Raw genomic sequence first — 11,728 nt, 5'->3', positions numbered from 1 at the left:
AATCACAAAGCAAGAGTTAAATTGAAAATAAAATAAAAGAATTGAATTGAAAGAGAAATCAAACTTGAGATATAATTTCTTTCTTTTAAATTGAGATAACTTGAAATCAGAAAAGCAGTTAAAAGGAATTTAAACGCTTTCTTTAAAATTGGAATTCAAAGCTTTTTAGAAAAATAACTTCAGTTCCATTGAAAAGACTCTTTTCTTGAATAAATCAAAGAATTATCTATTTTTATCACAAATGCATGGAATTAATTAAATCTTATTTCTAATGCAACTTGAACTTCTTATTTAGATGCATTTCAATTACACTATATTTGGAATCTATCTCAAGGTTAACTGAATCTGATTTCTCAATTATTTCAATTTATCCTAAATTGTGCTTTTTCTTGATCTCTCTTGTGATTCTCTATAAATTCAACCTTCATCTCTCATTCAAAACACCTTGGAGATTTATTATTATACACTTTTCACTCTGGAGTCATTGAATATATTGTGCTTGCTTTTTGAGATTACTGTATCTTAGTTTAGATTATTTGCATATTTAGTTTACTCATATTGCTTGAACCCATATTGCTTGTTATTTCTTGAACTCATATTGCTTGAATCTTTCATCCATCTTTCATCCATTTAGCTTAATCTCAAGCTCATATAGATTAAATCCTTCATCTTGGTGTAGTCTAGTCACTGATATTTCTTATACAAATATGAGAGCAATCTTATACTCACATCTTATAGAAGGTAATGGGTCGTTTTGTTATGGTTTAATTATTCTTGCTTATATTTGTCTAACCATACATGTAATGACCTAATTGAAGTGTTGCGTCTTGCAACTTATAGACTTATTTCACTTTTTCACACACACAAGTAGTAGACAGTTATAATGCTTCTTGAGAAACACATAACATTGATGCTTGATATAAGGAAAGACATTTTTAAGAGGCTTCAATATGAAATATGGGGATAAAGGACAATTGTTAGAGTATTGAAGAGCATCTAGGAGGGGGTGTTTGACTTGGACAACTAGTAGAGACAAATTAGGCTTGTGTAAGTCCACCAAGAGATTTGATATTTCACTAACTTTTTCTTCTTGTAGGTTTCTAAAAGTTTCCTGTAGGTTGGAGGAGTTAGATTAGGATTTTTTGGAAAACAAATTACTTTTTGGGGTTTTTCTTGAATTAGATTTTGATGATACTAACGCTAACCTTGATTGTCTTTTGTCTGCCTAAAAGTTTCACAGCCTAATTGGTTTCTTTGCAGAACGCTTATTGAAGAATACGCTTGTCGCACACAGATAATATGATTACTGATTCATTGTCTTTGCAGGTTGCCTAAGGAGATTCGAGCAAACATTGTGTATTCATTAAATTCATTTTTTTTAGGCACCTAACTTGCTATCTGGTTAAAGAACAAATCCGTATTTCATGTTTTAAGAAAATTCTGAGAGGTAGGAGAGTATGCTCTTGTCTTTATAGACAATTAGAAATCCAAACCCTTGAGGCGTTTTCTTTAAGTTTGAGATTTATACATCTTTAGTGGGCCTACCCTCCCGAGGAGCTAATAACTCTATAGCCATTACGACCGGTGAGAGGGGAACACCCCAAGTGGGAATGGCTAAACACCAAGTACTCCAACCCACTATACAACAAACATGATTTGATGAAAATCAAGTCAACGACAGTGCTCGGGAATAGCTCTCCTCTGTACCTTTGGGTATATTAAACCTTGGTTTTCAAGGCTGGGAGACCTTTTAATTGAGTTTATACCCCAACGCACCGAACAGATCCCTTACTAGTTCCAATTAAAATTATAAGCTACCCGGTTCACCTCCGAAAGGGGGAATAATCTTTGTGCAAGAGAGATAGTAACTCTCCCAAGATACTTGTCATTTTGTGCCCCCATTAGCATTTGGATTCGGCTAATACGGTGTTGAGAATCCATTGCGTGACACTCAGTGGCCATATTCTGATTAGCTATTGGGTGTGTACCTGAGTCTACAAGCAAAGGTTTTCTTCTCTCACCAATTTCCATAGGGTTTGCATGCTATGATTGGAGTCATTATACATATTGCGTGTTTACTGTGTTTTCATCCCTTAAACTGAAACTGAAATACCAAAACTAGAGAAAATAAGAAACAAAATTCAGTGATCAAAACTCTGTCCGTGTTAAAACTAGTCTATCCTAGTCGAAACTCTGTCTGTGTCAAAAACTAGTCTATCCTAGTCAAAACTCTGTCTGTGTCAAAAACTAGTCTATCCTAGTCAAAACTCTGTTCGTGTCAAAAACTAGTCTATCCTAGTCAAAACTCAGTCCACCTCAAAACTGGTCATACTCAGTCATTGAAAACTCAGAATTTTGCCTCTGTCTAGTAAACAGTCATACGAGTCTTCTGATTTATCGTCCTGCTTCATATTTGTGTCATACGAAATTCCATCAATCCTAATAGTTTGTCATTTGAGCCTGCATTCTGTTTCATACAAGACTTGATTATCTGTCATCTTGTTTAGGGAACTGTCGTTTGAGCTTGCATCCTGTGTCGTATGATAAAATATTGCATTGATCAGTTTGTCATTTCAGATATACCCATTTGTCATGTGAACATAGGCAACAACTTTTACTAAATTTTGTTTCTATCATCTTGAAGATATTAAACTGTCGTCTGGTCCTGTAAAACCTATCGTACGAATCTCTGATTTTGTCAGTCCAGAATAGTCAAACTTGCCTAAAATAGTCTACAACGAGCATAAAACTGGTTATCATCATTCTGAGCATAAACAAATCTAAACAGTGCACTTCTTTCGTAGTGTTTCATGATTTTGTCTATCATCTTTCAACTAGTTCAATCAACCATTTATCAAACTTAAGTTACTTAGATAACATCTTACACAGGATAGATCTTTCCTGAAACTAGACTGAATCTTAGTCACTTCTCTCAAATCAAACTAGGTAACTTAGATCGTGTCTTACACAGGATAGATCTTTCCTGAAACCAGACTAAATCTTAGTTGCTTCTCTCAATCAATACGTTAAACGAAGGGTTTTTTGGAATGATGGCATCCATGCGGGTGTGCGCAGGAGGCCGAGCTAGGGTTTTGAGGCCCTAGCTCGCAGGCGGTGCTGGTGTGGTCTTGCGTAGGGGGGAAGTGCTACGTGTGGGGGGTAGACGGTGGTGGAAGGGGCTGGAGGGATCATGGGTGGCTGAGGGGTGGTCGCCGGGAGGTGTGAAGGCTATGCGGGGGCAGGGTCCTTGCTGCTATGGCTGAGACTATCCTAGGAGCTGGGGACTTTAGGTGGGCTGATCCTTGGTGGAGTGGGTGAGGGGAGGGGCCTTGGGTGCTGAGCCCCCATGGGAGACCTTTGGGGTGTGGGCCCTCGGCCATTGTCCTTGTCTCTTTTTTATTTTTTGTGAGACCCGATGGCGACTTTGGGTGTGGAAGCCTCGCAAGCAGTCCCAGCCATGGATTTCTATGTTGCGCTAGGTTCAAAACCACCATTTTAGAATGTGAAGACATTTAACAATAACCTATACTCTTCTAACCCAGGATCTGGAAGTGCTGGTAGCTCTCGCATGGTGAAAATTAATGGTTGTTTGGAGAGATGCAGTGAGAGGCCAAAGCTAATCATCCCTCCTAAGATAATAGCTGAAGACATTGAATACTTTTCAAATCACTCGCTGTACTGCAAGTTTTTGGGAATGAGGGTTTCATTGCAGTTTTTGGAAAACTGGGCGTAGCGGACATGGGCACTGGAAGGGGAAATGGAGAATATGCTTTTAGCAAATAACTACTTCATGGTCACATTCAACTGCATGGAGGATCACAATAGGGTCTTTGAAGGAGGTCCGTATTTTTACAACCAGGTGGGATTATTCATCAAACCTTGGCATGTGGGGTTTAATCCTTCAGAGGAGCTCCCAAATAGGGTTTCGGTGTGGGTTTGGTTACCACGTCTTCTGGTGGAATGCTGTCAGGAGGATGTGCTATGGATGCTCGCTGCTTTGCTTGGGAGGCCAGTGGGATCCTCATCGCAAACTCTGGGGAGAAAGGTAATGACCTTTGCACGTATTTGTGTTGAAATAGATCTTAGTAAACCTTTGCCAGATGCTATAGATATGTGTGCAGGCTCTTATTCATGGGTTCAATAGCTAGATTATGAGACTTTACCATTTCGCTGTCATCTGTGTCATGAGTATGGTCATTTACAACGTAAGTGTCCTAGATACAAACAGGTAGTGCGACAACCTCAGCAGTCAGAACCGAGCCTTGATAGGGCTGAGAAAGGGAAAGTTGCCATGTCGGGTGTGGTAGAGGGTGCTGATGGTTTTGTCTCAGTAAAGACAAAGAATAGGACCAGAGGACAAAAGAAACCCTTAGAGGAGAGACGTGAGGAGGATACCTTCAACAGATTTGAGGCCTTGGATGACCTAAGCCATCAGGAAGTAAATCCGGGGTTAACCCCACTAGATTAGGGTGCATCAGGAGGGGTTTTGGAAAGTGTAATGGAGGAATCTTCCCAGGCCCTGCTAGTGGTTGGAAGCCAGCAGATGGAGATGGACTAGACAGTAGGGGTTTAGTTGGGCCTGGCTCCTGGTATGGAGGTGAACCTGGCTGAGGGGGAGGGTTCTCCCATAGCTTCAAAATTGGAACCGGTTGGGGCTAAAAGTAATAAGTCAGCCATTCATCTGGGTCTACACCAGAGAGATATTAAGAAAAGTGCTTCAGAGAAGAGCTCAAAGGTCGGAAGAAAGAAGGATCTGGATAAGATCAAATTGATGGGGGAGAATTTGGTTGAGTCAGGATCAGTGAAGACTTTGGATTCGCACTTCTCCAACCCTCCTAAATTTTTGTGCTTTCATGGAATGTAAGGGGCTTGAACAGCAGCCCTAGACAAAAAGCTGTTCGGGATTTGATTAGGAATCATTCACTTGATGTCCTTTTCTTGCAAGAAACTAAACTTTAAGTGGAGAGTATGATGGGTCTTGTGCCAAAGATGTGGGGGCAAGGCAAGTGTCTGTGTGTTGGGGCAGCTGGTTCCTCAGGAAGGGTGGCCTGCCTTTGGAACCCTTTAAGGTTCCGCCCTGTTTGGTGGGTTGCTTCTAGATCCTCATTATCCAGGGTGCTATCTAGTCTTGAGACTGGGGAAGTCATCTTGTTTTCAAATATCTATGCTCCCACTGATTTTTAGGGTAAGCAAAGCTTATGGTCACATGTTTCAGGTATGCAAAGGTTGGCTCCCTTTCACCCTTGGATTATGGTGGGAGACTTCAACTAGAGTGAAAAGAAGGGGGGTGTAATGTGGTTGGAACCTTCTTCTTTCCTTTTCCAGGATAGTATCTCCTTGCTGCAGCTAGTTGACATCAAGCCTAGCAATGGTTTGTTCACTTGGAACAACATGAGGGTGGGAGGGAATTGGATTGCTGAACGACTGGATCATTTTTTGGTTTCCTATTTTTGGATTGGTGGGGGGTGATCCACAAGTTCTGATATTCTTGAATGGAGATGGTCGGACCACTAGCCCATCAAGCTGGTTTCATCTTCGGCTCGGGTTGCCTGTTCACCATCATTCAAATTCCAACTTATGTGGCTTCGGGACCCTTCTTTGCAGGCCCTTGTTGCGGACTGGTGGAGGAAAGGGAGGCTAGCCTTTGGCACTACCATGTACTCTTTTGCCAAGCAGCTTCAATTTGTTAAGCTTTAGCTTAAACAATGGAACCAACAAGGCTTCAGGAACATTTTTCATGAGAAGAAAGCTACTCAAATTGTGCTGAATGAGATCACCAGTGAAACTAGGGAGCACGGGTTGTCTGAGGATCTGCTTAGAGAGGAAGACAGGGCTGTCAAGATGGTAGAGGAATGGGAGCTTCAGGAAGAAATATATTGGAAGCAAAGAGCTCATATTGACTGGCTAAAAGAGGGGGACAAGAACACTGCTTTCTTCTTCAACTCAGTGAAAGCAAGAAGACACGGAAATTCCATTCCTGTTCTGGTTAATGATAGAGGTGAGCAGTGCTTATCCTTTTAGGAGATGTCTAGGGAGTCTCTCCAATTTTTCCAGTCCCTCTTTAGGGAGGACTCTCAAGGGGAAAAAGTGGAGGAGAATCTGGTTCTGGATTGCATCCCTTCTATTGTCTCGAGGGAGTTGAATGAGCAGCTTTTGTATCCTATTTTGCTAGAGGAACTTGAGAGGATAGTCTTCCACATGAGGAAGGGAAAGGCTCCTGTACCGGATGGGTTCCTTGTTGAATTCTTTCAAGAGTTCTGGGATATAATTAAGCTAGATTTATTGGAAGTAGTCTAGAAGTCCTAGAGGAATAAACAAATGCTTAGGGAATTGAATGCAACCTTCATTTCTCTAATCCCCAACTGTGCAAGGGCTGATCGGTTAGGCCAGTTCCGCCTGATTTCCCTCTACAATGTGAGTTATAAGATCATCTCAAAGCTAATAGCGGATAGATTGAAGAAGTGTTTGGGGAGTGTTATTTCTGAGGAGCAGAGTGGGTTTGTGGAAGGGCACCAAATTCTGGATGGGGTGGTCATTGCTACGGAGTGTTGTCCTCAAAATTTGATTCCCTTCAATGTCCTTAAGATAATATGGTCTAAACTGGGTGCAGAGAAAACATCAAAGATAAGGAAATTCCAGAGACAACATATGACAAGGTTTGATTAAAACCTTCTACACTTCGGGCTTCCTTAGAGCCCAGGTGGGTATACCTTTGTGAATTAACTTCACACTTTTAAACAATAAACCCATAGCAAACTAGTCCAGAAAACCACTGGGTTCATTCACCTTGAAATCAACTGAAAACAATGAATAGAAACTGTACTTAACTTCAGCATTTTTTGATCAACAAAGTATGCAATAAACAACCTTGATTAACACCAGTGCCTTGTCCAAGGTTACAGAGTCACTTAAATTCAAATAATACTTCTGAAACAATATATCCTTATGCTTCCCGTCGGCTTGGTTTCCACTAATCCTGATATATGCCTGGCACATACAAGAATTCAATCATTCTAGACTAAGCTATGGTCCTCAAAATTCAAAGTTTCCTCCAAAGAATTTACTGGTATGAGTGATCCCGCGTATTTAATTTCCCTTCTAAAGAGAAAAGATAACAAACACTTATACTGAGATTGCTTTGCAATTCCATTCAAACTAAACAACCCTGGATTATTCAGAATAAAGACAGTAAATAAATTTGTGAACAAACGTGAAGACAACACATAACTTTTACTCAAAACCGATGGCCTGTATATTGATATTCATTTCAAAGAGTATACAATAAATTCTGATTCTCCATTAGACTTAGAAAAACTCAGATAAATTTCTGTAGCATTTTCTTACAAAATTTTGTGATCCCCTTTCCCTCTAGTCCTGGTATCCATTTATAACAACATGGATGCACAAAGCTTCGGACTTCTCGAGGAGAGTTTGTTACAATTATTTCCAAAATTGATGAGGTTCAATTTTTACGTGAAACAGTTATGCGCTCTTTTCAGCCTCTGCAGTCTGTTCAACAGGTTGTTCAGTTGCAACCTCTTCTGGCTTTTCAGGGGCGCTCTCCAACTGCTTCGGATCATGGGTGGAATATTTAACTTCCCACTCATTATATGTCTCTTCTGTCGGCCATGAAAAATTAATCACATCATCTTTACTTTTAGTCAACCTTTTCCAAGAATTTCTCAGTTTGTTGACTTTTGAATTAAGAAAACTATAATGTGATTTAATTTTTTCTATTTCCTGTATTGTTATAACAAAGAAAGAGGTATCATCAAGATCAATGATTCCCTTTACCCTTGCTGACAATTTGACTTCTATCTCTTTAAGCCATATTTGCTTATCTTTCAACTGATCCGGATTGGCAAAAATTCCTGAGAGCAACTCACAAACTTGATCAGTGTATTCCTTCTTAAGTAATTTAACCCTTCTTTCCACATTATCCACTTCTGTTGCCAATTGCAATAAGATCTTAGCGATATCAGAAGTGGATTTGATAATGGGATTAGCTCTTGCTTCATCACAGGATACACACATGAACTCTAGATCTTGCTCCCTAGGCCTCCATCTGTCAAAAATGGGTGTCAAAATGGCCTTATCTCTCCTTAATTCATTCCATATCTCCATGACCCTTCCCACACTATTGTGAAGTAGTGAGGCATTTATAGTATCTGCAAAATTGGAGATTGTGGCTTTTATTTTCTCCTCATACTTCCCTGCATAAAAGGCCTGAGCTTGCTTTAGGTTCTCCAATTCTTGGGGAGTTATCTCAATCATTTGGGAGCTGGAAGGCGCAGGAGATGGTGGGAGCTCAATAATGGGGCTAGTAGGTGGAGGTCTTGTAGGAGAAGAGGCAATCATCAATGTTGAAGACTCACCTTGATGGTGTTGTCCCATCAGCTGGCTCTGCAATTTGGCAATGATGCTATCCTTGCCTCTTACCTCCTCCTTGACACTGTCATAGGCCTTCAAAACTGTTTCCAACTTAATCTAGAGGGCCTCCTTTTCTTTGTCTTCCTTCTCAGCCACTGCAACACTAAATTTTGCAGTTTCTAGCACAGTGCTAGCAGCCTCTACTACCCCTGTACTCTGTACTCTTTTGACCATCAATCCACCGAGGTGACTTGACCCTGAAGTGTCTTTACCTTTCTTGTCCTCATTTCTTTTGAGGGACCACATAACTAGTGCAGCATTGTCCTTACTGAATGTAACCCCTTCCATGGGTTTAGTCTCTTTTCTTACTGCATCTAGCACCAGAGCATCAGCAATATTCCATTCTGGTAAAATGAGCACTCCAGCTTGTGCTACTAGATCCCTTCCCTGTTCAGGAGTGATGGTTTTGAATTCTTCCATCATCTCCTATTTTATTTCTTCTTCCACTGAGGCTGGATCTTTGTTAGGCTGCTCTGCCTTTCTTGTTTCACATCTAGCATTATATGTATCTATATGCTGCTTCCAGACAAATTGCATGAATGCTTCAGATGTGACAAAGCTATCATCAGCTAAAAAGGCGCTACTAACCTTCTTTATCTCAGGATCCCACTCCTGACCCTTAAGTTTAGTTGAGGTGATGTCCATTTGTGCTTCAGTGGGCTCTTCTGGCATCCCTTCTTCCACTTCATCATAAGTGTAGACAATTTCCCCCAAGCTGCCCAACTGCGAGAGGTATTCAGTTGCTGCTTGTTCATCTCCTATGTGGATAGGGGATTGGGATGGGGAATACAAGGGTGTATCTGACTGCACTTCTTTCCCCACCCTTTGCTTCTTTGGGCTGTCCTGAATGTCAATGACATCTTGCACCTTCCTCTTTCCTTTGGATGAAGAGGGCTCCCCTGTTGTAGACACCAGTACACTGTAACCTGATTTCTTATGCAGGGTGTAGTCACCAGGAGGGATTGCTTTAGTGGAAGCTGACTTGCCCAAAATCATTCTAGCCTTTCCAGGGTTGCTCTTAATTAAAACTTCCCTCTTTTCCTTTAGTGTTTGCATCACATCTTCGAAGCAAACAATCAAAAATTTTAATTTTTCTTCCAATGGGAAGAAGCTAGACAATGGGTCATAGCTAGCATCAAATTGATGCACAAAATCCAAGGCTTTCTTGTAAGCCACCCATTTTTCTTTCCTCAACTCCTATTCATCTAAATCAAATTCGTTCCTGATGAGGTCTTCAGAAAAGTGGAATTGATGAGGCCTACCTCTGCATGCTACCTTCTTCCTGAACACACCATTGTAGAAGTCCTCTGGATCAGCACATTTGGACACTGCAGTGGATAAATGGTAGGGTTTGAGGAAATCCTCAAAACAATTCTAGCCTCCCTTTGTAATTACAAATTGATGGGCTATTGTAGCTGTAGGGAAAATAGTCCCTTTACCTCTGCCTGTTAGCTCTGCCTCTTGTAGGCCACCAATTTGTCTAAGGATCTCAGCTATTCCCACTTTGAGAGGGACCTGGTATGGTAACAAAAATGGGGTGCCTCTAAAACCAAAAACTCTGAAAACCGTGGAGACTGAATATAAGTACATGTCACCCCAGTTATGAACAATTTTGATGTTCTCTGCGAATTCTTTTGGCCTTAGGAATTCTAGAAGAACCTTGGGGACTCTTGGGTTATCAGAGCAAAGGAGAGTCCTTATTTTGGATGCAAAATATTTATCGAACTTTAGGAAACTAGCATCCTCTCTGTCCCATGACAACACAGTGCTCCATAATTGTACTGGCATCTTCTCTCCTTCCTTCTCTTTTACCAAGTCCATTCCACTGGTGAAATAATCACCACCTTTGAAGAGGAAAAGGTGCATCAAGAGTGAGTACCATCCGAATGGCCTATCCACCTTCCCATTTTTTATTCCTATCAACCCTCCATGGATAGCATCGGCAATATAAGAAGCATAATCAAATGTAATAGCAAGAGAAGGATTCAAAATCTGAACAATCATTAACAAGTAATGATTTGGCATATTTGCTTCAGCATCCTCTCCTAGAACTTGGCAAAGTGCCCAATACATGCCTTTAGCCCTTAAGGTAAACATACTCAATGAAAAAGGCTCTTGTGTGTTGGGCCCTACAACTGCTAACCCTCCTATTTTTAGGAAAAGTTCTTTAAGAGGCCCATTCCTAAGATGACTCTTCTATGCACTGTACACTTGGGCTAATTGTGTGAAAGTTATGGGTTCCAGGAAGTTTGTGAACTCATTGAGCCCAAACGCTGTTCTCAATTCCTCTGCCTTGATTTCCACAAGGGTTTTTCCATTAACATCCCGGATGCATCTCGTGACTGAATCATAGTTCAATGCCATTTGGGTTAACAAGTCTGTATCTATGAACACCCCTGGGACTACCAATTTCCTGACATCTAGTTCCCAAATGCTATTTTGAGGAGCAGGGGAATTCCTCATCCCAAATCCGATTCTGAACAGCCCCAACCCAGACAGTCCAACCTGTGGGTCTCTTAACCAATTACCTTTGTCATATAATCCTTCTCCTATCTTCAGACGGGGTGCCCTGGGCACCAACTCTTTGGCCTTTGATGCCTGGTTAGTTGACAATGTCAACTGTTCTAAAAAATCATCACATACACTTCGTTCTAAATAATTAACCTTGCCAGAAAATTCCCTTTTAGGAGCCATTGGAAAATACAAGAAAATGAACACACTCTTAAACAATCCTGCAATACGAGAATGATTTTATCTAAAAGCCACACAAGAATTGCTTCAAAACATGAGAGAACCTGATGCTTGCTTGAAGGAAATTGCTCTGCAACTGAACCGCTTGCTCTGTTTCAGAAAAGGATAACTCTACGTCTGCTCATCTACAAAAATATTTTAAAAGATATCCTTACTTGGTTGTTAGGAAATCAAATGCTTGTACTCTGGGCCTTAACTATGACATTGATTCCGCATGCTTCGGCCGTCCTTTTAAAATCGAATTCATACGAGAATTCATATTTTAGCTCCAACGGGTCGCAACCTTCCTACAAGTGTCTCACTGTTGATTTCATTTTGATGACTTTGTCTTTAATCTGGGTCCCGTTGTTCTATTGGCTACATAATACCACGTGGCATCCGACCATTGGCTTAGAAAATCCCTTTGCATTCCATTTTGATACTGGCCGAATGCCTCCCTTTATACTGTGACGGGCCCACATTTTCCCTTTTGGCCATGTCATCATCATGACACGTGGACGGCCCTCGTTAACTCTCACTATTTCACGGGCTTAAAGGGGAAGCATTT

The sequence above is a fragment of the Cryptomeria japonica genome, chromosome 9 (assembly GCF_030272615.1).
Source record: "Cryptomeria japonica chromosome 9, Sugi_1.0, whole genome shotgun sequence".
NCBI classification, from domain to species: Eukaryota; Viridiplantae; Streptophyta; class Pinopsida; order Cupressales; family Cupressaceae; genus Cryptomeria; species Cryptomeria japonica.
The sequence above is the reverse complement of the archived record's forward strand: the minus strand, read 5'-3'. Positions refer to the sequence as shown.